This window comes from Peromyscus maniculatus, chromosome 4, assembly GCF_049852395.1.
Source record: "Peromyscus maniculatus bairdii isolate BWxNUB_F1_BW_parent chromosome 4, HU_Pman_BW_mat_3.1, whole genome shotgun sequence".
Lineage (NCBI taxonomy): Eukaryota > Metazoa > Chordata > Mammalia > Rodentia > Cricetidae > Peromyscus > Peromyscus maniculatus.
This window is the reverse complement of record NC_134855.1, coordinates 95,068,745-95,095,410: the sequence shown is the minus strand read 5'-3', so window position 1 is coordinate 95,095,410 and position 26,666 is coordinate 95,068,745. Positions and strand designations below refer to the sequence as shown.

Below are 26,666 nucleotides of genomic sequence, written 5' to 3'. Positions count from 1 at the left end.
CCAGCCCACTGTAGGCTGCATCATCCCTGAGCAGGTAAGCTTGGGTTGCATAAGAAAGGTAACCGAGCATAAGCCAGAGAGCAAGTTAGTAAGCTGCCTTCCTCCCTGTTTTCTATTCTGGCTCCTGCTTGAATTCCTGCCCTGACTTCCTTTAAAGATAGTCTGTGACCTGGAAGTAGAAACTGAAAAAAGTCTTTCATCTCCCAAATAGCTTTTGGTCATGGTGTTTATCATAGCAAGAGAGAAGGAACTAGGACGGTGCCCCAAGCATAGCAGTCCACAAAAGCAAAATCAGCATTTTTTTTTTTTTTTAGAGTCTGAAGAACTAGAGAGGACTAATATGGAGAGCTGGAGAGATTGGAACTGGGGTGTGTATGTGTATGTGTATGTGTGTGTGTGGGGGGGTCAGAACCAAATCAGGAAACAATGCAGCCTTATTAATGCATGTGGACTTTAGTCGAAAAATAAGGAAATGTCATCAATACATTTTTAACTGGGGAGGTCACACAGAGAAATTTTCACTTTTAAAAACAGATCTTCATTCTTCAGAGTGTAGAAGTGGTGTTGGGAGGCAAGCTATGGGATGATGGAGGAGTCCAGCTAGTGATACTGGTATAGAGTCTGAAATGGTGCCAATGAAGACAGAGAGAACTGGATGAGTTCATGGACTATGCTTAGGACAGAGAATGAAGAAAATGAAGTAATGAATGGTGTTTGAGAGGAAATGAAATAGAAGTTAAGATATCCATAAAACCTTTATTTGAACAATAAACTGAGTTCTGGCTGACACTGAACCAGGAGGTAACAAATGGAAGGAAACCAACTTCCAGGAGACAGAGTCAAGGTCTCAACTTCAGCCACAGAGTAAAAATAGAATGGTAGTTGAAGCCACAACAATGAAGGAGATCTCCAATAGACAGAGGGCAAAACATCCTCTTTTGTCTCGGACATTACTAACGTTTGCATGTTACCCCTAATAGCATGTCCAATTTGGCATTGGTCTCATATGAATGAATAAACAATGATTTTATTTGGCACATTAAAGTATATGAGACCATGGGTCTCTTTAGCTATTGAAGGCAGAATTCTCACTTAAACGCATGATGAATGTACACATTTACCTTTCTTCTTCCTGACAATTTCTGTTCACAGCATAGTTAATGCTTCCCCTTCCAGGACAGCATTAAAGCATTCCTCGTGATAAACTAAAGTGAATTCAGGTACACGCATCCAGATCCAGCTCACTGCTTTTGATTTGAGACAAGAGACATGAAGCAATTATTCAGTGCTGTCCCTTGTGCCCAATTGGGGTACCCCCTCAGCTCCAACCTAAAAAAATGGCAAATAAGGTTTTTGAAACATGCAAAGCCACGAGGCCCAGGGCCAATATGGTCAGTGGAAAATACAGAAAATCATAAACTAGGGCGATATGAGGAAATATATGAGAAATAAACATGGTAAATAGAGGTCGAGCCAACCGACAGACTGTTTAGTCTAAGTACTGTGGCTAAAGTGGTTTTGACTACATGTAGTGCAAAGCCACTGAATATCTTACTGTCTGGAATACCCTTTTATCTTTTTAGGAACGCTTTTAGAGGAAACTGCTAAAAAGTAAAGGTGCCCAAATAAGAAAATGTAAGTGCTGAAGATCAATTTCTCATGAAAGCTGAGGATAAATGTGTAGTTAATACTATTTTTTATCCTGTGCCGTCAAGGTTCCTAGTGACCGTGTGAAACTCAAAGGCTCATATCTACTGAAGGTGAGGCTTTTATCTTTAATTTCTGTGTCCAGAAATGGTAATTTAACATATTCATCAACAAAGGACCCTTGATAGTACTCATTAAAGCATTTTTCATTTATATCAAATAATTATCTTTTAATAATGTCCGATCTTCAGTTTCAGATTTCCTTGTGTACATAGGGTAAAAATGAATGAAAATGCTAGCTATTTATTCCAAAGTAAGAAATCAAACTGTTAACACTATTAAATAATGATAATTTTGTACTAGTCACATTTCAGAGCATTGGTTCATTTCAAAGGAGTTGACTTTCTTTTTATCCAGAGGTTCATTTAGAGAGAGATACTATATAATGACATGATTATGATGTTTATGACAAATTTAGTTTAAGGTTTGACAATAAAGAAATAATCATTTATTTGTGAGATAACAATATACATGCAAATGCACTGGAGTATAGCATAATGGGAAAGAATTTTTCATTGATTAAATTTGTTCTTTGACTAGTTCACATATATATAATACATATTTATATATAATACATTACATATAATATATACATATAAACATTTACATTATATTATATAATACATATGATATGTGTTTACTCTCAGCCACCTACCCCCTCTTATCTCCCTCTCACCTTATTATCCCCCTCTTCCTTATCCCTTTCCCACATTCATGTTTGGTTTGGTTTGGAGTCCCTCACATTTTAACCAGGGCTATCTGTATGACCATGAATTAGAACCAGCCATTGCAGCCTTGGAGGCTCACCCATATATACACAACTGAGACAATGACTACCCTTGGTTCAGAATCCATTAACTGGCAAGCATTCAACAGGGAGAGGTAGGGGCCCATGATCCCCTCCATCCCCAAGCCATGTTGGGCTGTTGATGGGTGCAGTTTTGTGCATCCCTAGTGCAGACCAAGGCAGCTGTTGTAAGGCCACGTTTAGAATGTATGTGTCATACCCTAAATACAGCATTTCACCTCCCTCCTATGTTCTGAGTCTTATGTCATTTCTACTCTTTCTTCTGCAATATTCCCCGAGCATTGGAAGGGGTGGTATGAATGTCCTTTTTAGGACTAAGCACTAAAGTGTCATTTATTGTAAGAATCTTGAACATCCGTGGGTTTCTACAGTCACTACCATTCAGTGCAAAAAGAAACTCCCCTGACTAAGGCTGAGAGTAGTGTTTGTCTGTAGGTGTAAACATAAATATTTAGACTACAGATTGATGTCACACCAATTTAGTAAACAATAGTAGTGAGTCTTCCCTGGGGCCTATGACCTCCACAGACATAGCTTTTTGTTGAGGTTTATTGTACCAGGCATGTATTCCCACTTATGCAACAGATATCCAATCCAATCCAATAGTGGTTGCTTACCCCGTTATAATCATGCCATTCCTGTACCAGCAGACGCATCTTGCCTGACAGGCTGGCATTGAAGTTTGTAGTGTTCACAGCTGGGTATGACCCTTGACGCCTTTTATCATCACACACACACACACACACACACACACACACACACACACACACACACACAGAAAGAGAGAGAGAGAGAGAGAGAGAGAGAGAGAGAGAGAGAGAGAGAGAGAGAGAGCCCTGTAAAGCAACTTCTATCTATCTCTATGTAAGCTAGCCAGCAGAGTTCTACCTTGCCTTTTCTTGCAACCAGGCTATGTGGTATCTTCTGCAATAGTGTCATTACCACCTAGTCATGGGCAACCAAAATAAATGACAATAGTTTTTATTTGGTGGGATCATCTGGAATCTCCTTGGCCAACAACTCCTAAAGAGGTACCCCACATAAAGCACTAGGATTTTTGTTTAAAGGAAAAATCATTTTATTTATTAAAATAAAAGCCTTAAAGGGCAGAAATACACTTGAAGTGAGCTGTGGAACATACTGCATAGGTATACCCACAACAAGCCACACTATTAAACATATGAATGATTGTACGTTCTAAAATATTTTCTTGACAAATACAAAAATGATCTTAGGAAAATGGCATGCAGTTTAGAGTCCCTAAGAATAACTATGTTTTAGGAATGCTCAAGGCTTTGAATAACTACTTTCTAAGTTAACCTCAGTGCCCTGAAATGATATTAAAGGTTTTGGTAGCTGATACTTCTAAATTTATATTCTACTTTGGTCAAAGTTGCCCTGGAAATTCTTTAGCAAAAATATCCAGCAAGGAAAGCCAAGTTCTTTTAAAAGGTTTATTGAAAGTAAAGCTTGCCAGCACGTATTCATCATCCCTCCAAAGGAATACAGCTTAACACATTCAGTATTGTGACCTCAAACAATGAGCAAATTCTGCTTTTAGAATCCTGTAATTGCTTCCTGCAATATCTCAGCCCATTAAAGATAAATGGGTGGAGCCCCTTCTTTTAAGTAAATAAATTTATATTCAGTATTAGAGTGAAATGAAATTAGAAAGCCTACATCTAAATTTGATTAAATACTCAAAAGCATCTTAATTAGAAACAATACATTTGGGTTTTTTCATTTTAAAAAATATTTGTAAATGTGTTTTGAATGGAGCCTTTGAATTCAGATATTAACATTTCAATGTAAAAATATTAAGTTAAATTTCAGTAGAATTCTGAACCACTAGATATCTTGTATCTCAGCATAGAATGAGTTTGTGTGAGTGTGTGTGTCTGTGTGTGTGTGTGTGCAGTATGTGCAGAGTATTTGTGTGGGGTTGAGTACAGAGCACATGTCCAGTGAGTATGTAGAGACCAGAGTACAACCTTAGGAATTGTTCCTCAGGTGCTGTCCTTTGTGTGTGTGTGTGTGTGTGTGTGTGTGTGTGTGTGTGTGTGTGTGTGTGTTCTACATAGTTCATTCAATATAATTTATATCTCAATGCAAAAGTTTTTCAAAAGCATGTTAAAAGTTTTGTAGTTTATATGTGTTATATTTAATTAGATTTCTAAGAAATAAGGCAAGAGATACAGCAAGGAACAGTAGGAGAAGGGTCTCTCATGGGCCTGGCATTCACAACTTCAGCAATACTACTGACCAGTATCTCCAGCAATCCACCTGTCTCTGCCTGCCCAGCACTGGGGTTACAAGCAGGTGCCATCATTACGCCTTGATTTTCTTACATAGGCTTTGGTAAATTTCTGTTTGCAAGGTCTTCATGCTTTCAAGACCAGCGCTTTACCAACTGAGCTACCTCTCAACTGGAGAGATTGTGTTTTCAATGAAACTCTTTATGTGCTTTGGAGAAGAGCCGATTACAGTTATCAATTTTAACAAAGATTTGAGAGATGTGGAGGCCTGACTACAAAAGGCCAGCACAAAGGAATTTAAAAGGGTGATGAAATTGTTTTTCTACTGGTAGTTACATAAAGCTACATATGTTTGACACTCAGAGTTGTACAATATTAGTATATTTTACTGAGTATAAATTTTGAAAATAAAAGGATTACAGTTATATCTAAAAGAGTAAATGAAGAAACTAATGGCAAAATATATCATTCCAAAATTGATTTAGTTAATGTGTATTTGTTCTATTGTTCCCTGTGCTTTTCTATATTTTAAGCATGACTTAGGTAACAACTTTACAATTAAAAGGTACTATTAGTCTATTCTCAGTCACCTGAGACCTGGGTGCTGCTTCTTGTCTACTGCCTGTGGCTAAGCTGTATTTATGAGAACTCAGACATAAACCCAGTTTGGAGCAGCTAACTTTTGATGTATTCTCATATTACTATGCTGGTGCATTAATGTTTAAATAACAGTAATGATTCTAAATTTAATTTTTATTTTTTTATTTTTTTTTTTTTTTTGGTTTTTCGAAACAGGGTTTCTCTGTGTAACTTTGCGCCTTTCCTGGAACTCACTTGGTAGCCCAAGCTGGCCTTGAACTCACAGAGATCCGCCTGCCTCTGTCTCCTGAGTGCTGGGACTAAAGGCGTGCACCACCACCACCCAGCATAATTTTTATTTTTAAATGTGTATACATAAATGTATATATGTGCACCGTGTGTGTGTGTGTGTGTGTGTGTGTGTGTGTGTGTGTGTGTGTGTGTGTGTTGCCTGTGGATGCCAAAAGAGGGTGCTGAATCCTCTGGAACTGGAGTTAAGGACAGTTGTGAGCCACCATGTAGATGCTGGGAACCAAACTTGAGTCCTCTGCAAGAGTAGCCAGTGCTCTTAACTGCTGAGCCATCTCCCCAGCCCCCAACAATAATGATTCTATAGCCATAATCTTTATTCAAACTTAATTATTTCACCATCAGAGATTTCAATTTTCTATCAGTCATTTACAATGGCTTTTGCTTCTCAAGTCAGTTGATAAGTGGGGGACTGATTTGACATTAGGTCCAATATTAAGTACTGTAGACAAATGAGAAAAGACAGGAGATGGATGTGAGTTTCAAGTGATGAACTGAAACCACCTGCAGAGCCAGCCGATGCTACCACACACAGCAGCTTTGTGGGCAGTTAAAGTGGACGAGAGCAGCGGGGAAACTGAGTCATCACACAGCACATACTATCCAAGTGCAGACATGCCAGATTCTCTGAGTCTGAATTTAGGTTGATGTTCAATTCAGTGGAGTAAGGACACATGATTTGTAAGTGTGAAGAGTCTATCCTAGTTTTACATCCACACATAGATATTTAAATAGCATTGTCCTGTTGCTGGAGGGCTTCTCTCCAGGTTCCCCAAGCCCCTCAGTCCCACAATCCACTTATAAAATAATCACTCAGATGCTTATATCACTTATAAACTGTATGGTCGTGGCAGGCTTCTTGCTAACTGTTCTTTTATCTTGAATTAACCCATTTTTATAAATCTATACCTTGCCACGTGGCTGGTGGCTTACCAGCGTCTTCACATGTTGCTTGTCCTGGTGGTGGCTGCAGTGTCTCTCCTCCAGTTGGGCGCCAGATATTGATGTAACTAACCGTCTTATTAAATAAGAAACACAGAAACAATGTAAAGGAGAAAGCCGAGAGGTCAGAGCTCAGAGCTAAAATCTCACCCTTCCGCCTGTGGTGTCCCAGCTTCCCGAAAAAGAGCTACTTCCTGTCTGTAAATCGATTTTCCAGTCATTCTGCCTTCTCATTGGTTGTAAACCCAAACATGTGACTGCCTCGTCACTGTCTGAATGTACAGCCCCCTAGGTCTTAAAGATATATGTCTCCAATGCTGGCTATATCCCTGAACACACAGAGATCTATGGGATTAAAGGCGTGTGCCACCACCGCCACACTCTTGCTATGGCTCTAATAGCTCTGACCCCCGGACAACTTTATTTATTAACATACAATCAAAATCACATTTCAGTACAATTAGATTACCACCACATTGTCCTTACAGCCATATATGTCAACTCTAGGGATTTAGGAGAATTCTTTGTCATTTTATATATTATAACCACTGACCTAACGCCATCTAGTCCTCAAAGGAATCATTTTTAATAAGTGGGGAATCTTTATGCTTTGGAAATATGAGTTCAACAAGCTTAGGGAAGAAGCCTAAGTTCAGCATGGGGCAGGCTGGCCACTGTGGTTGTGTTTTGGTGGATGGGCCATTCGATAGGAGTCCTCTGCATGCTACAGATCTGCAGAACCTGAAGTGGTGGTCTCAGCAACTGGGCTGGCTCTGCCTCCTATCCCAAGGACCTTGCAGTCCTTGAAAACACAGCATATTTCGTTCTTTTAATTTTCAAAATGTTTATGTATTTTAATCAGCAACATGTTGTGTTTCATTATAGCATCTACAAACATTATTTTAGTTCATCCTTCTCCCCCCCCCCACCCCCGCTCAGTCCTTGGTCTCCCCTTAGGCCCTCGAACTCCAGAACCTTTCCTCCACACTTCCCCCTTCATTGTGTTCTTCTAGCTTCATGGCCTGTACCCACATTTACAGCTGCATTTATACATGCATACTTTGAAACACTAAAAACCAGGACCCCTGTGAGAGAATAAATACAATATGGCTTTCTGAGTCAGGGTCACCTCATTAAATATAAAATTTCAGATCCTGTCTTTCTGCAAATTTTGTAATTTCATTTTTACTACAGCTTAATAAAATTCTATTGTATATATTATATACACATATATATAACATTTTCAATGTCCATTCATCTGTTGATGGACATCTAGGCTAAATATATACCCTTGCTATTATGAACAGAGCAGCAATAACCATGGATGTGCAAATATAGAGGAAAAAATAGTGGAAAAATATAGAGCACATTGGTTGTATGCCCAGGAATGGTAGAGCTGGGTCATATGGTAGGTATATTCTTAATTTTTGGAAAAACTCCGCACTGATATCCATATTGGTAGTACTAGTATACATTCACTAGTGAATGAGGATTCCTACACATTGCACACGCACGCGCACATAGACACACATACACACACACACACACACACACACACACACACACAGACACCAATTTAAAGTAGATCAGGGGCCTTGATTTATGACTAAGGGTACAGCTCAGAGGTAGAGGACTTGCCTAGCATGTATTAGGACTAGGCCTGGTTCAATCCCCTACACACAGCGAGAGAAAAACTCCTTTAAATATGAAAATGTTAGGGTAAAACAGTTCAGGATCGATACTTTAGCATGTGTGTTCTGAATAGAACCCCAACCGTACAGAACACGGCCCCAAGAACTGACACGTGGAATCACATAGTCTAAGGGGTCTGCACATCAAAAGAAGCTACTTGGCCGGGCGGTGGTGGCGCACGCCTTTAATCCCAGCACTCGGGAGGCAGAGGCAGGCGGATCTCTGTGAGTTCGAGGCCAGCCTGGTCTACCAAGTGAGTTCCAGGAAAGGCGCAAAGCTACACAAAGAAACCCTGTCTCGAAAAACCAAAAAAAAAAAAAGAAGCTACTGGCAGAGCAAACAGACAATGAACAGGAGGGGAGACAATGACGGCAGCTACACCTCATATAGGGTTGCTCAGCTATATAATATGCAAAGTGCTGTGTATGAGCACAGAAGACACAGCTCACTTCACCGTTGCCTTCTGTCTGGTTCCCATAAAGCTCCACACAGAGCACAGAGCACAGAGCGCTTGTTTACCATTCTCCTCCCCCATGCCATTAGCACCCAAGCAAGCACTTGACTACGATGTTTTTGGGATCCTCTACAAACATCAGCCGCTTCCTTAACCCTGTTGAGACCTTTAGACTCTGACGTTGCCCGTTGTCACATCCGCCTCTCTATCCCACAACCATCCCTTCAGTGACTATCTGCTTTGGATCTACCGTGCAATCGCCGCAGCACTAGTGGCCTGTCTGAAATGCTCAGCCCTTCTCTTCTAAAGCCTCTTCCTCCTCATTAAAGCGGAACAAAGAAAGACAAGCCCTCTGAGAGCTGCCAGAGTGAGTGGCTCTCCAGCCGTCGGAGGGAGCTTAACCCACAGGGAACCAGACTTGAGATGCCGGACCCTTGACAGCAATTCACAGCAGAGGCCCTAGGAACAGATGGATGTCTCAGTGAGCAAACACTGCCTTGCCCACTGTACAAGGAGGTCACTTGCTCCATTAGCACCTTTTCCATCCCAAAGGGAAAAGCCCCCATGGTGCAGAGACTCGGGACAAGAAATCTATTACTCTAGTCGTTGGGTTCATAGGCCTCTTGCTGATTTTTCTGATTTGTCGGGGCCTATCCTCGGTTTGGCCACAGTTCTAGTATATTCTGGCCCATTCTACTGGCTTCAGCTCAGCTCACACTAACACATATGGCTGAACTCAATATCAGGGTAGACAATTTATGGGCACTTATAATCACATGCCACCCACATACAATTAACCCAGAAAAGAAAGTATGGGTCTTCCACGGCAATGTGCAAAGCCCCATCTGCCCCACACCTCACTTTTTCCAGATTACCTTTTCCACGGCCTGAGTACTCAGTCTCAAGCTAGGGAATAAGAAGCCCTTTTCACAGCATGAAGCATTCCTTTGATTTTCAGCCCTGCTGCGAGCAACGTTTTCCCGCCTTGAGCCTTTTCATTCCATGTCAGAGTTTTCAAACCCAAACTACAAAGAGCCAAAGATGCTGACCACACATCAGCCATCCAACAGTGAGAAGGCACCACTAGGAGAGAGTGGCAGCATGCTTTTTTTTTTTTTTTTTTTTTTTTTTTTTTTTTTTTTTTTTTTTTTGACCTTGGCTGGAACGGTTTTAAAAAGAGGAAATGCCTTAGCAGAGACCTACCAGGCATGGGCTGCATGTGGCAAAAGCAGCTTGGGTTTCCATCCTCTGCTCTGTTATTTTAGGCTTCTTCCAATTTCCATTTCACAAAATGAGTCTGTTGACACAGTAACTGTCTGTCAACAAGATCCCCTCAGGCTGGTGGGCCGGGGTTGATCGACGGGCATGGCACCATGAATCTAGGAAGCAGAGAGAGAAAGCTCAGATCAGTAAAGAAAGAGACATGGGCCAGAGGAAAGGATGAAGTGAATCCTTTGATGGAGGGAGCCTTGAAAGAAAGCAGCCCTGTTGAATGGGAGTTAGCTGGGGCATCTCTGAGATAGTCCAGTCATGTCTATAGACTCTCCCCAACAGGGCATGGAGGCAAGAGAAGTAGTTTCCAAGGAGTCCCGGGATAGATTCTGGAGCTGTACCATCACACTGGTTTTCTGGTCGGTTTAGAGACTTGACATGAGACAAGGACAATAAAATTTGGCTGAGTGCTCACAGCCTTGTACTGGATGGCTTGGGAAGAGATGGCTAGCGGTTCACACACTTAGAGATTAAGCCACACTGAGACAGCTACATGCTGTCTAACTGCAATTTGCCTATTTTGTATAGCTTTTATAATCTTCTTATTTGTGTAATAATTGTTCTTCGAGCTACGACCACAGTACTCACAAGGTTGTAGTGAGGAGAGCAAACACAGCTCCTTTTCAATAAGACTATGACTTGCTCAATAAGACTGTGACTCATGAAGCTACAGACTTTGTCTTTTTCAGTTTCGAATTTTCAGATCATAGGAGCATCCAACACAGAACAAGTGTATGGTAAGGATTACCTGGGTGAGCAAATTAGCAAAACACAGCCCATTGATGGACTGTTGTCTTTAGGACCCTAGAAGACGTCTAAGTAGGCTTTGTTGGCTACAGTGCTGGTAGACAGAACAGTGAGCCTGATTGGCACATGGGCCAGATAGAAGCTGATATTTCCTAACCTAACAGAAAAGGGAATGTCCATTGGCTCTTACAATAGCTATTATGGAACTGACCAGAGCCCCAAGCAAAGAATCTGTCTTGATGTCTGTCCTTTAGCTCATGCATGCTCAACTACAGGTAAGCATCCTTCCTTTTCTCTTCTTAAGTATCTATTTTTTATTTTATGTATGGGTGTTCTTTCCCTCTGTGTATGACTGTACTGTGTGCATGCCTGGTAACCAAAGAGGCCAGAAGAGGGGGTCCAATTCACCTGGAATTGGAGTTACAGATGGTCTTGAGCCACCATGTGTTGGGAATCAAGCCTAGGTTTGATTATCTAAAATGACAGAGAGTGCTCTTAGCCAGGGAACCACCCCCTCCAGCCCCAGGATAAGCTAGCTGACTCAGTAGGAAGAGGTGCTTATTTGTTTTGTTTTGTTTGTTTGTTTTGTTTTGTTTTAGAGAGCCCTGACTGGTCTGGAACTCACTATGTAGATCAGGTTGTCCTCAAACTCCTAGAGATCTGCCTGCCCCTGTCTCCTGAGTGCTGGGATTAGTGGTGTGTACCAGCATGCCCAGCATCTTTTTTAAAAGTATATATTTATTGTGCAAAGTGATGAATTTATGACATTTTAATAAAAGTATATCATACTCTTTGACCATATTAACTCTATTACCTTCTCCTACCTCCTTCCAACTAGTTTTCTTCATCTTGCCAAATAATCCCCCTATTTTACATATACACGCACATACACACACACACACACACACACACACTCATTTTACATACAAGAGAAAACATATTTGTCTGTCTGTGTCTGGTTTATTTCATTTAATATGATGATATCCACTTTATTTAACTACAAATGACACCATTCTATTCTTCTTTACATGTGAATAAGACTCTCTTGTGTATATATGTTTCGTTCTCCACCCATCTGTTGATGGATACCTAGGCTAGTTGTGCAACTTGATTATTATGAACATTGCTTCTAAACACACGGATGTGTAGGTGTCTCTGTGACACAGATCCGCTCAGATGTATTCCCAGGAATGGTATAGCTGGATCATATGGTAGTTCGATTTTTAGCTGATTTGAGTATTTTTGAGAAAAGTCCTTACTAATTCCCTTACGACTGTACTAGTTTATATTGCCTTTCTTCAACATCTGCATCAGTATTTGTTATTGTTTGTTGTTCTTTATGCTGTTAGAGTGTATGGGGTGTGTGGGGGGGGGTGCGTGCATGCTTGAGTGTGTGCATGTACATATGTGTCTTCATATGTGTGTATGGGTGCACGTGTAAGTGCAGAGATAGAAGTTGATGTCAGTATCTTCTGCACTCACTCTCTACCCTATATTTTTTTGAGACAAGGTCTCTTACTGAATCGAAAGCTCAACAATTCAGCTTATTGGCCAGTAGGAATATTCCCTGGGCTACCTTCTCAGTGTTGGGACTACAGCTGTGCATCATAACCCCCAGCTCTATGCATGCTGGGGATCTGAACTCTGGTCCTCATGCCCACACAGCAAACACTTTGTCAACTGAGCCATCTCCCCAATTCAGCTTTTCTCTCAGCATTTCATATTTTGTAACTAGCATACAAGGTAGTAGCTATCATTGTGGAATTCTCAAAGACCCTTTAGTAGATTCTCTCCCCACATCTCTCCTCTCATATCCCATACAACCACTGCCCCAAGTCTCTGTCCTATTTCATCTATTTCATGTCACGTGTCCTTTTACCCACCCCTCGTCCTTCTTCAGCACCTATGTTTATCCTTCCTTGGACTTCTTTCTAGTTCTTCAGGCTTTACTTATAAATACACATGTATACATTATAGGCTGAGGTTCACATATGAGTGAGAACATGTGGTTTTATTCTTCCTGAGTCTGAATCAGCTCACTTAATAGTCTACTTTCCAGATCCACCCATTTTCCTGAAAATGACATCGTTTCATTTTTCTTTATAGCTTCATAAAATTCCATCATGTGTATAGATACCACATTTTCACCACCTGTTCATCTGTTGATGAAGATAAAGAATGATTCCATTCCTTGGCTCTCATGGACACAGAAGCAACTCACATGGATATGCAAGTATCTCTGTGGTAGAATATGGGGTTCCTTTTAGTATTTTAAGAAACCTCCATACTAATTTCCATAATAGCTGTACTATTTTACACTCCCACCAGCAGTGAATAATGGTTTCACTTTCCCCACATCTATCACAAGCATTTGTTGTCAGATTTCTTAATGATACCATTCTGGGTAGATATGTTAAAGTAGCCTTAATTTGCATTTACTCTGCTAACAAGGATGTCAAATGCTTTTTAAAATAGTTGGCCATGTATTTTCTCTTGAGAACTGTCTATTTATTTTATTTTGTCTATTTTTTAGTCATCAGCTGTGTTTCATGGTGTTTAGTTTGAGCAGTTCTTTGTAAATTCTAGATGTTAACCCCTTCCTTAGTATAACTGGTAACTAGGACAGATTTTCTTCTATTTTGTAGGCTGCTCGCACCACGAATTGTTACCTTTGCTGTACAGAAACATTTGTCTCATGTGATCCCATTGGTTGATTATTGGACATATTTCTTGTGCTGTTGGACATCTTTTCAGAAGTTCTTTCCTCAACCTCTAGCTAGAAGTGCATTCCTCATGTCTCCTCCATCAAGTTTCAGTGTTTGGAGTTTTAAATTAAGGTCTTTGATCCACTTTTCTTCCAGGTGAAAATATGGATTGAATTTCACCCTTCTCTGGGTACATATTGTTTGTTTTTTTATCAACATCACTTATTAAATAGACTAATCTTTTTTTCTTTTAAAAAATTCACCTTTGGAAAAAAAAGAAAAAGAAAAGAAAAATTGGGGGCTATATTTTTATAGGTTTATTTCCAGGTCCTATGTTCTGTTCCATTGATCTAGTTGTCTATTTTAATGTCCGTATGGTACTGTCTGTCATTGTAGCTCTGTAGTGTAAATTGAGGTCCAGTACTATGATACCTCCAGCTGTGTTCTTTCTCTTTAGCATTGCTTTAATGGCTCCATATGAATTCTTGGATTGTTTTTTCCAGTTCTGTAAAGAATAACATTGGAAAATTTTTTTTTATTTTATTTTATTTTATTTTATTTTTTGGTTTTTCGAGACAGGGTTTCTCTGTGTAGCTTTGCGCCTTTCCTGGAACTCACTTGGTAGGCCAGGCTGGCCTTGAACTCATAGAGATCCGCCTGCCTCTGCCTACCAAGTGCTGGGATTAAAGGTGTGCGCCACCACTGCCTGGCCGGAATTTTTTGATAGGAATTATATTAAATTTATAGCTCACTTTCGGTAATATAGCCACTGTCACAATATTAATGCTAAAGTCCAGGAGTACAAAGGGTCTTTACATAGTATCGGGTCTTATTTGACTTCCTTTTTCAGTATCTTGAAGTTTTCATTGCAGAGGTCTTTTACTACCTTAGTTAAGTTTATTCCTACATACTTTTGGAGCTACTATGAATGGGATATTTTTTCCTAATTTCTTTCTCTACAAATTCATTGTTTGTATGTATATGAAAGATACAAGATACTGATATTTTGTTGTGGAATTTTTTTTTTATCCTGCATTTTTACTGAAGTGTAAGCCATGTTTTTTTTTTTTTTTTTTTTAAATAAAAGTTATTCTGTCTGGGGTGAAATGAAATTTCAATGTAGATATTGACCTGCAGTTCTTGATGCAGGAGCATGTGGCCTGGTGAGGTGAGAAAGGAGAGTCTCCCCACCTTAAGTGAAGAAGAATGGCTCTAAGTGCAGTACTAGTTGGAAGACTTGGAAGAAAGGAATGGCTCATGCAAGTGGCTTATTGAAGAGAGCTTTGTGAAAGGGCTGTTTGTGGAATATTCTTTTATACTGTGTGAATATATCACTGTGATTGGGTTAATAAAGAAGCTGACTGGCCAAGAGCTGGGCAAGATAAGGGTAGGCAGGAGAACCAGACTAAGGACACTAGGAGGAAGAAGGGCAGAGTCAAAGGAGTCACCAGCCAAACATGGAGAGAAAACAAGAGATGCAAGATGAAAGAGAGGTAATGCCACATGGCAAAATGTCAATTAATATAAATGGGTTAACTTAAGTTTTAAGAGTTGGCTAGTAACAAGCCTGAGCCATCGGGCAAGCATTTATAGTTGATATTAAGCTTCTGTGTGATTATTTGCTAGCAGCTTGTAGGACAGAAACTTCTGCCTATAGCTGTTTTAAAAGACAGAGCCAAAATGAAGGACAACTTGAGAGACCAGATGTGGAGAGTTCATAACACTTGAAAGCATGAGGAGAGAGATGGGCTATTTAGACCTGAGAGAGCTGCAGCTACAAGCAAGGCATGGTTGTTCAGCAAGAACCCTGGCTATATAGAGAAAAAAGCAGCTGGTACCACTCCCTGGCCAGGCAGGAGGGAGCAAGGGATGCAAGGGATGTCCTTCCCTCTAGTCCTCAGATCCTCCATTGTCACTGAAGTCATGGGGCATGGGAGTCCATAGCCCATGGAAATCAGCTTCTCCTTGCAGAGCTGAGAGCTCAAGGGCAGAAAATAGATCTAAGGGTAGAGAGTAAATATCCAGCACCATCAGCATTTTGTCCCCTTCTGTGGGACATATTCTCCTTGGCCAAACAACAACTGACTCCAGCCATCCTTTATTCCTGCCATTCTCTGTAAGCATGTTGGCTAGGTGAAGTCTTCACTAAAACACTTGAGTTGAATTCTACTCAAGCCTATTGTTTTTGTCCATTCACTGAGAGGTAGCATTTTTTTCATAGATTAGAATGTTACACAGTCACATAGTGCCAGTAAATTCAGACCTGTCCTTGCTGCCTAGTAGTGGCAAGAAACCCACAGTCACTTAGCAATTTCAGTAACCCCAGCCAATACAGTACCCTCATCTTTACCTTTTAAGGTCTGTCCCAAGTTCTGATTCAATGAATCTACAATGTGCTAGTTAGTTTTTTCATTGTTGTTGTTAGTTTTGACACAAGCCAAAAGTCATCTGGGAAGAGGGAACCTCAGTTAAGAAAATGCCTCCAGCAGATTGTCCATGGGCAAGTATGTGAGGCATTTTTGTGATTAACAATTGATGCTGGCAGATTCAGCCCACTGTGGGTGGTATCATTCCTAGGCAGGTGGTCCTGTGTTGTATAAAAAAAGCAAACTGAGTAAGCCGTGGAGAGATCGCCAGTAAGCAGCACACCTCTGAGGTCTCTGTTCCAATTTCTGCTACCAGATTCCCGCTCTGCATTAGTTCCTGCCCTCACTTCCCTTGGTGATGAACTGAGATCAGAACGTGTAAACCAAAGAAATCCTTTCTTTCCTCCCAAGTGCCTTTCAGTGCTTATCACAGCAGGGGCACGCAAACTAGGACATGCAGCTCTAACTCCTTACAGGGATTCTTTTTCCACTTCGTGGGCCCAGAACATCCAAGAGGGCCAGGTCCAGGGTTACAGAGACGGAGGTCTAAAATTCTTTAGGTGGATTGTTAAAGATGCTAGAGAGAGTTATTCTCTGACCCATGAATTCTGGCAGCCAGTGAGATGCTACATTCATTTTACCTCTGTTCTGAAGCACGTATCTCAGCCTCCCTGTTCATTATATCCCTCTAATTGAACCAGCAGTAATCCAATCTGCAGTTATATGAATGATGAGACAGTGAAATTGGTGGGTTATGAATCCATAGCCACACTCCATTTGCCAGTTAGTAACTTCAGTGTAATGGCATAGGGGAAATAATAAATTTGAAGGAAAGGACCCATTTGGAATACATAGCCAATAATTTGAGGGGGAAAAATGGCTGCTGCCTCCATATTGGATGGGACTCAATTAAACAGCAGCAGGTCACCTCTAGAGTAGAACTGATCTGTAATCACATTTGACCCATGACTACAGAGGAGAAATTCATATAAAGATACCTTCAGATACATAGATTTATCCTGAAGCTATGAAAGGTAAGAAATTCTTTACATATTTCCCAGAAGGCCATCTGATTTCCCACCTGTGCCCTATGTTGCTCATTCAAGGATGATCTGACTTTTCTCCATTTGTGCTCTCTAGGATTTCATACGCTGTGGCCCGTAGCATGAGCCATGTAATCTAAGTCACCTGAAAACACAACTAAAAACGTGATCTCCCCATGCCTTCCTGCCATCTGCACTCCATCCCTTGCAGCAGCTGCTGATAATTTGAGTAATGTTATTTCACTGCATACCCCATTATCCATTTCACCCTGGCAAGCAGAGTATCTGTGCCCTCATCAAATACGTGAGCAATGTAATCCCAGAATCTCATTTTGAGGATCTGCTTTCTGGAACAAAACCTGGTTTCACTTACTAGATCAATCATGTCCCCAGGAGCAAACAGATGCCATAGTCAGAGGGTATAATTAAAGGCATCTTTAATGAAAGGGCATTCATAAGAGTGGAGGCAAGGTTGTGTTAAACCAAGAAACGGTAATGCACCTGGGCTAGCAAGAATAGAACACTGTTACTGCCACAAGGCCTGAATGCGCAGGAGAGAATGTAAGGAGGGCTAAGGATGTGGAAGAAAGCCAGCGAGCTTAGCGGGAGCTGTGGTTTGGGTATAGGACTCTGACCACCGAGAAATAGCTGTGACAAGAAGGAAACCGGGGAAATAAACTAGGAGCCCTGACCTTCTCTCAAGGCAGTGGGCAAACCCAACGGGGAGCCAGAAGAAAGAGAACCTCCTAGTTGACAGAACCCAAGGGGTCACCTCCACAAGGTACACTCTAAAGAGGGAGGGTAGAACCGTGGATGAAGGGGAGGGAGGATCAGAACCTCCAGCAAGGCATTTGGACTGACCAGTAATGGGAATAAACTAAACCCCACATGCCTGTTGGGCTGTAAATCTGAACTGTCCCTAAATACTCATGCTTTGAAAGCCTAATCTGTTTCTGGTGCTATTATTCTAGCCTGGTTGGTAGAAGTTAGTCATTAAGGGTGACCCTATTAAGGTTATACCCACTGCGGGTTCCTGTCTGCATTGGTCGCCACATTCTGTCTGCTACAGCGACATGTCCTGGCCACAAAGTCCTGCTGCCATGAACTTCATTATCCCGTCCCACCATAGTGAGCTAAAACCGTGAGCCAACATAAGCCCTTATACCCTTCTGAAGAGGCTAGCAGCAGGGGGTAAGGCTCTTCGCTCTGATCTCTTGGCTTTCTTCTTTGCATTGGTTCTGTGTTTCTTATTTAATAAGACGGTTGGCTACACCCTTCAGTTGCTTCTATGTGTGTTTGTTGCAGCAGCAAAACTAAGAAATGTAGTAGCAATAGTCTAGATGTCGGTCTCGCCTGACACAGCCATTGACTGGGGTTTGAAGGAGATGGAGTGGACCTCAGTTTTCTTAGTCATTGCCCAGCAGGGTGTGGGAGCAGGTCCCAGGCCACCTCGGAGGCTGACTAATTGTCTTGGTGGGTCCTTTCCCTTATTAGATAGACTTCCAGGGATTTGGAAGCTTTACGTCATAGGAATCTTCACACCTGGACCTGACTCTCAGCTTTGACATTTACAACCTGTCTGACACTGGGCAAGTGACTCAGTCACTTTGAACATGAGTTGCCCACTTGGTAGTTTTGAATGGTAACCAGCCTAACTAAACATTGCAAAGAGTAGATGAACTAATGGCAAGTTCTTCACGGGGCTTTGGGCACATGTGATGAAATGCTCTTCAGATGTGCCTTTTTTCACTATTGACCCTTTTCTCCTCTGGGGCTGTAACTACCACTTCAAGCACATTTCTAACTTGCTTTATGAGACTTGTTTTGAAGAATTTAGGGAAAACTGTCAGAGGCTGAGTCCTAAGGCAGGTTGGTTCACTGGTCATGTGACACATGCCTACACTCTCAGCACTCAGAAGGTGAAAGGAGGGAGATCAGGAGTCCATGATCATCCTGGCTACACGGGAAATTCAAGGCTAGGCGGGCTACCTGAGATTCTGCCTCAAACAAAAACAAAGACTGGTTGGTGATGGCATTTTCAGCCATAATAGGCTTGTTTTAATGTGGATAAAATGAGTTCTTCTTACAGAAATAAATACATAATTTTATAAGATGCTCCTTAACAGAGAGATGTTAATTAACCACAAATCTATGGCTATAAGGAAAATAAACAGAAATCATTTAAATATGGTCAACTCTGAAGACCAGAGAGGGGCTAGAAAGCTAAGAACAAGGAAAGCAGACTCTCACTTACTTCTCTGCATGCTTATGTATTGCCCAAAGGATTAAAAGAAATACATATTTATTCTGATTAACTTTTTAATTTTTATTTTATTCATTTGTTATTATTATGGGGGAGGCAGTGGACAGAGTCTTTCCATTTAGCCCTTGTTGGACTCGTACTCACCTTGCAGGCCAAATTTGCCTTGAACTTATAGCCATCACCCTACCTCCACTGGGCATGTGCTGGGATTATAAACATGAACCATCTTGTTAGGGTCTCTGCCTATAAGAAATATTTACACTTCTTACAGAGTTTGAGAGAAGGCAAACTGACAGTGTTGTGGACTATACAAAATGAGTGTTATCAGTAACATTAATGAACTACAGCTACATACTGATATAAAATGTGGCCTTAAGACTCATTTACTTACCAAAGAGGAAATGCATGCTAACAATTTAGCACATATTAGGTAAAGAAAACCTTGGCCATTATTCTATATCATAAGAGCCATGCCTGCTTATCTTTGTTTAGTTTTCATCATGGAATCAAATTTAGTCAATTATTGCCCAACTCAGTTGGCTTGAGACAATGTCAAGGGCGCAGATCATTCCTATACCTTTTTAGCATCAATCATGTTATTCATGCCCAATAAGTAAAAAAGGAAGACTAGATGGTGGCAGCGCACACCTTTAATCCCAGCACTCAGGAGGCAGAGGCAGGTGGACCTCTGTGAATTCAAGGCCAACCTGAATTCTAGAACAGCCAATGTTGCACAGAGAAACCCTGTCTCAAAAAAACAAACAAACAAAAAAGTAAGAAAAGAGAAAGAAACCAGTCACTTAATAAGCACTGGAACAAGATAATGCACCTGCCTGCAAACAATTGCTTATGTGAGTATGTGGTGATATTCTGTTTGTACTGTAACAAATAAAGCTTGTCTGAAGGGCAGAGGGCAGAGTCAGCCACAGAGTTAGTCATAGAGGTCAGGCAGTGGTGGCACACGCCTTTAATCCCCACATTTGGGATCTCATGCCTTTTCTCCCCATATTTGAGAAGCACACACGCCATTAATCCCAGCACTAGGAAGGTTGAGACAGGAAGTGATATGGCTGGATGGAGAAAGGCATATAAGGCAGGAAGAGACAGGAACTCACCCCTTTTGGCTGAAGACTCAGGGGCATTCAGTCTGAGGGTTCATGGAGACAGGATCTTTCCCTTTCAGCTGAGGAGTTGGTGAGGCTAGAAGTGGCTGTGGCTTGCTTCCTCTGATCTTTCAGTATTTACCCCAATATCCAGTTCCAGGTTTTTATTGTAAGACCAATTAGGATTCATGTAACATGAGAACAGAGTGGCAAATCCCCTGGTCACTTGTGTCTTATGTGCTGTAGTCATCATTAGGGGTTATATAGACCTTTAGCTGTTGAGTCAGGATGCAATCCAATATTCTAGGCAGTCACTGTTAGGTAGAGCTGGTATCATGTGCAGAACCTACTCACCATATCTAGACTTTGGAATCTCTAACGTTTCTCCTAGATAAACTCACTAGTATCCTTGCAAAATGGACCACCAAGAGGAAGAAAAACAATACCCTAGAAATAAGCATGTCCATGAATGCTGGCACACAGACCATGTTAACTGAGAATAGAGCCAAATGTTACCCTTCCCTGTGCTTTCCCTGTGTCCCTCCTTCCTGTTGTCTTTGCTATGATGGACCACAGAAGTTCTCTTTCTCATGTTCTGCTGAATTAGCTAGTAAATGCTCCATGCCTTCCTTGAATTCTTTGTAGTCCCCAAATCCACTCACAACCAATCAGATGTTCCTAAATTTTGTGGTGATTAAGGAAACATGGAATAGTTGGTGTCAATTTCAGTAGCATGAGCATCATTAGAAGAATTAGGGTAGATACTATTAAATCAGTTACAGAACTACTCCAGGATTCTGGAAAGCAAGTAATATTTCTCCATGTGTTCCTTGAAACTGGTACTATAGTTCCTTGGTCAGATGAGTATAGTCAACTATTTGGCAAACTGTATGAAACCTAATGTTAAATAGAGTTTATTAGCTGACTGTGTGAAACTCTGAACAGTAATGCAGGAGTCACTATGAGAGGGGCTGAACTATGCCTTGGCTCTAAATTTTTTTAACCCCAGAGCTTTCCCCTTTAAGGCCAACTCTAGACACTGATGTGTCATAGAAAGCATCCTGGGGAAGCAGTCTTAGCTTTCCCTACCAGCTTTTGTTTGTAGATGACATGTTTAATAATTAGTCTCTTCCAGACAGTTTTTATGTAGAATGGGACAGCAGGGCAGCAGTTCAAAGATAGATGCTGATCTTTTTTTAAGCTCTTAACACAGTCCCTGAAACCTAGGAAAGCAGATAAATCTAACATCCAGATATAAAATTCATTCTGTGAGTCTTGCTATAGGTGATGTTTATAAGTGCTCTAAGCACTAAGTTTTCATTGATAACCTTACAAATGATCTCAAGGAAAGCTCCCTGATACGCACTTTGCAAGGTAAAAAAAACAAAAAAAAAAAACAAAAACCCATGGACTTGTAGAGGCTATGAGATTTGGCCAGTGGGCCAGCAAAAGACTTGACTAATGGACCAGCAAGATGGCTCAGTGGGTAAAGTCACTTGCTGCCAAGCCTGATGACCTGTTTGATCCCTGGAAATTAAACAATAGAAGGTGAAAACTAACCCCTACAAGTTGTCCTCTGACCTCCACATGTGTTCCATGGCAAGTGCACATCCCCTACATAAAAAGTAATAAATAAATAAGTAGTTCTTAGCCCGAATCACATGATAGAATTATGACCTGACAGAAGTTAGCTCCACCCTGGTTTCAAATATGGAACCCAATATAGTGCATGTAATAACTGCTGGAGGATACAGAAAGAAAAGATGCTTATCAAAATCAGGCTAGACCCTTGCTATTAAAAATTTATTTTAGCAGGGTGTTGTTGGCGCATGCCTTTAATCCCAGCACTTGGGAGGCAAAGCCAGGCAGATCTCTATAAGTTTTGAGGCCAGCCTTGTCTACAGAGTGTGATCCAGGACAGGCTCCAAAACTACACAGAGAAACCCTGTCTCAAAAAAACAAAAAAAAAAAATTAAAATATATGATAAATATATATATATATTATATATATATTTATATTATATATAATATATATATTAAACTTTACACATATTATATAGCTATATATGCACTCTATACATGCTAACGTACTTAAATATATCCCTAGTGTAACTCCTGAAAGAGCTATTTACTATAAAGGATGAAAGTTAGGAAAAAAAGAGTGCATTTACAAACAGATAAAATATACCAAAAAAAATCTATGGAAGTGAAAATAAAAAATAAAAATAAGAAAAGAATCTCCTATTCAGGAGGAAACCTGAATTCCTGCATTTCTCACTGGCAGCAATTGGTCGATGGCCCTCCATTGTGACTATATGTAAGAATCTCCTGGCCAGAAAGAAATATCATCAAAACTACACTGACATTCTCTTAGGACCTTTTCAGAACTGCACACCCATGGGATTCACCCCAAGAGCTGGCTCTGACACAGGCCTAGGTGGCGTCTGACATGGGCCCTTTTGACCAGGCTTGTGGGTGATCATCAGGAGTGAGCACTACTCACAGAGGCGAGGAATCCAAGGTAGATTCTCTTCAGCCCAACATCATCCAGCCTTTGGGGCCAAGGGCAAAATGTCCAGCGGAGAGCTTTTCCAGACGTTGGTTCACAGCTCACACTTTCACAGCCTCGCCCTGAGCAGGGAGCCAGTGCCAACAATCCACTGCTTCCTCCTCCCGAGCTCCTAGTCGCCCCAGGCTGTCCTGTTGGCTTCTGTCTTCCCCTTAGCACTTTCTGTCAGTCCAAAAAAACTCAGGAAGCCAAAGTGAACTCCTGTTTGTTTATGTGGCAGCTAGCTCAGAGTCTCTGCCTAAAAAATGTTCTTGGCTTTTGACAAAGCCGGCTTGGAGATGCCTCGGTGTGCTTTAAAGAGGCCACAGAGCAGCCCGGAAACTGGTGCCCTCCACGAGTAGCCAATCGCTGAATAAGACCGTATTACAAACAGCTGGTGGTTCAGAAACAAGGGTGTTTTTGACATGTTTTCTTATCCTTTGGCTTTAGAGGAATGTAAAATCGAAGGCAGGGGCTTACGTCTGTCTATAGTCAGATGGAAACTGACTTCGTGGAATTGTTTTTAGTTCGGAAGAATTCTTGACTTACAGTGATACACGTAATGTGGAAAGGACCTAGAGTTGAGGACATCCACTTGTAAAATAAAGGCATCGTTCTTGGCAAGTCCCTGTGTTAACCATCTTTAGAAGCCTTGGGAGACACATCAAGGTTAACTCTTTGAAACCTTATAAAGTCATTCAGAAGTTGATGACAGTGAAAGCGTGGCTCATTTTTACGGGCTAAAAAGAGGGGAAAAATATTTCTCTAAAGGCCAAACTTTAAAGGTTCATTATCAACTCTATGGTGAAAAGAGGCAGGGTGTCTGATGATAAAATTAGACATTAGACTGGTGGTGAATGTGGTGTGAGAAGAACAGGTGTTACCATGGCAACCAATGACAAGTGAGCAATTATTTCGTCACTAACGGCCCTGTCCCCAGTGGGGATGCTTGCTGCATTCAGGGAGTTGTTGAAAACAAGCTCCCTGCCACCATAAACTCGGCAGGAAGATGCAAGAGAAAAGCAAATAGAGAGACACCAAAACAGATATGCGAAGCCCACAGCAGAACTGAAATTTGGAAGGCATTTCACAAACTAGAGAAGGGCTCAGAGAGATTTGAGAGCGCTGCAGACACACTACTGCCTTCTTTTACCTGCAAGTTCCTCCTTTCTCTGTTCTCACTGCTTCTGTCACATCAAAGAATGTGAGGGCTGGAAATGTCTTTGGGAAAAAAAAAAACACCAACCCTCCCCTTTGACTTGCAAAGAGCCTGTTAATGCCAGGGTTTGCACAGTACTGAGATGCCAAGCTCAGAGCCAGCCTTCTATGCTCCTGGCAGGTACAGGCTCTGCACAGACCGGGTAAACAGGCAGAGCAGAGCCTGGCCTCTCAGTGTATGCCTTTAGTCTCAAGCACTATCGCTGTGCTCAGAAGGCAGAGCATAGCAAGTTCAGGACCACCCTAGGTTACATGAGACCCTGTCCCAAAACAAGTGGAAAAAAAAAAAAAGAAAAGAAAACTTAAAGAATGAGTAGGTGCGGCCATAATGAAGTTGGCTCTGGGCACTTGTAGGGACTCAACTTCCTTCAGCTTGTACATCACTGATGGTCAAAGACAAGAATATCTGCCAACCTCAAACTCTAACGGACTCCAATGCTATCTAACTTTGAAGGAGGCATGAAACAGTCAGGGCGTATCATTTCCCATGTGGCTCCTCTGCTTTACCTTAAGTCACCTTGGAAAAGAATTCACTGAAGAAGTTTGATATAGAGATGTACAACTCTTCTTGAGAGTACCTCAGGCCTCGGAGAGAAGCTGTAACCCAAAAAGGGATACATCCCTGGCAGTTGTAGGCATTTGCCTAAAGACAGCAAACAAAATACCAAGAAACAAGACTCATAACATGTGTGTTAACGCAGAGACTCACTGACAGTGGATACTGGGCTCTTGATTTCTTTAGAACTTTTCAACTTCAAAATAGAGACTCAAAGAAGTAGGCCACAGACCAGCTGTAATCACACAGCACAGATCTCATTTTTTCTCACTGATATCTCTAGTCACTGAAAAGAAAGTAAGCAAATTAGCTTTACCATGGTACAAGGAAGACCCCACTTCTTCGCTTTGGAGAGAAGCTAAATATACTAGGTAACACTCCATGGGCTACCATGTTTCAGCCCACAGTCTAGTTGTCACCAATCTTATTCCCAGGCTAACAATGTTAACATAGCAGAATCTGTTCTAAATAGCCATCAGTTCACATGTACATGGACTTGCAAACACACACACACACACACACACACACACACACACACACACACCACGTGCACACATGTCTTGAGAAAATGTTGAGCTTGCCACATTAAAATAATCAAAGCCTTTTTTGATGCTATTATATCAGGGGTTCTCAACTTTCCTAATGCTGTGACCCTTTAATACAGTTCCTCACGGTGTGGTGACTGCCAATCATAAAATTATATTGTTGTTATTTTATAACTGTAATTTTGATACTGTTATGAATCATAATATAAATATCTGATGTGCAGGATATTTGATATGTGACTCCTGTGAAAGGGTCACTCGACCCCCACAGGGATCATGACCCACAGGTTGAGAGACACTGTTATAATAAAGCTACTTTAAGACCTTAGCATCCTCATTAAAGAATAATGGCCAGTTTCAGTAATGCCAAATTTCAAACTTTAAAACTGACTCCATGATGGGTCATTCCTTACCTGGGGCTTAGTTAATCAATCTCTAGGAAGTTCATAAAACTCCTACCAGCTCATTGAAGATGGTTTGATGAACTTGCCAGCCACTTCCACTAGCACAAACTGCAAACATAGAACTTCATTAAAGCCAAGGACAACTGCATCTCTTTTACTAGACCATGTCAAGCAAAAAATGAATACAAAAGTCAAATACCCTAGTCTCAAACTTAGAGTACTCTTAAAATCATATGACAATTACTCAGTGAGTTACACTGTATAGAAAAGGTTCAAACCAGGACTTCCACTGAGTGAAAACATCTACCCAATTACTTGCTTCAGTATGAGATATTTTCAATAATGAGAAATGGGTAATTCAAAGGCAATAATGCTGCCCACTCCTCTTGATGAATACTGGTGTGTCATTTGCTGAAAGTAACTGATGCTGATGAGGCTAGAGAGCCCCGAGCAGGGCACATACCACTATCTGTAATCCTGGAGTTATATACTCCATCTCTTCATAGAGCATCTCCTCTATCTGCCCTTGAAGGATCTTGACTTGTTATCTGGTGACTCTAAGACAGTTAGGTCCAAATTCCATGGTGGATAACAAGGTGATGGAGGGTAGAGCTCAACATAAACCTTTATAATCCCTCAGAGAGTTCAATGCTAATTATCTCACTTATTTTATAGTCCAAGATGCTGCCTCTGAAGAAAATGAAAAGGTCAAAAGGAAAGATAACTGCTGTGGGATGGTCTGTATGTCAAATTGCTCTGGCTGGTCAATAAATAAAACACTGATTGGCCAGTGGCCAGGCAGGAAGTATAGGTGGGACTAACAGAGAGGGGAATAGAGAGAACAGGAAGGTGGGGGGAGTCACTGCCAGCTGCCGCCATGACAAGCAGCATGTGAAGATGCCAGTAAGCCACGAACCACATAGCAAGGTATAGATTTATGGAAATGGATTAATTTAAGCTATAAGAACAGTTAGCAAGAAGCCTGCCACGGCCATACAGTTTGTAAGCAATATAAGTCTCTGTGTTTACTTGGTTGGGTCTGAGCAGGTGTGGGACTGGCGGGTGACAGAGATTTGTCCTGACTGTGGGCCAGGCAGGAAAACTCTAGCTACAGATAACCATGCAGCTGACATCTTGAAAACAAAAGTGT

General features: G+C 41.2%; 1 long non-coding RNA gene across 1 annotated transcript; it reads right to left on the bottom strand.

Annotated features, from left to right (window-relative positions):
* Positions 1-690: 690 nt before the first annotated feature.
* Positions 691-23,650, bottom strand: LOC143266766 (uncharacterized). The gene is made up of 3 exons (XR_006071356.2): positions 22,749-23,650; positions 9,950-10,125; positions 691-1,247 (listed from the first exon to the last, which is right to left on the bottom strand). It is a non-coding gene; the product is annotated as an uncharacterized LOC143266766 (long non-coding RNA).
* Between the last annotated feature and the right edge of the window lie 3,016 nt (positions 23,651-26,666).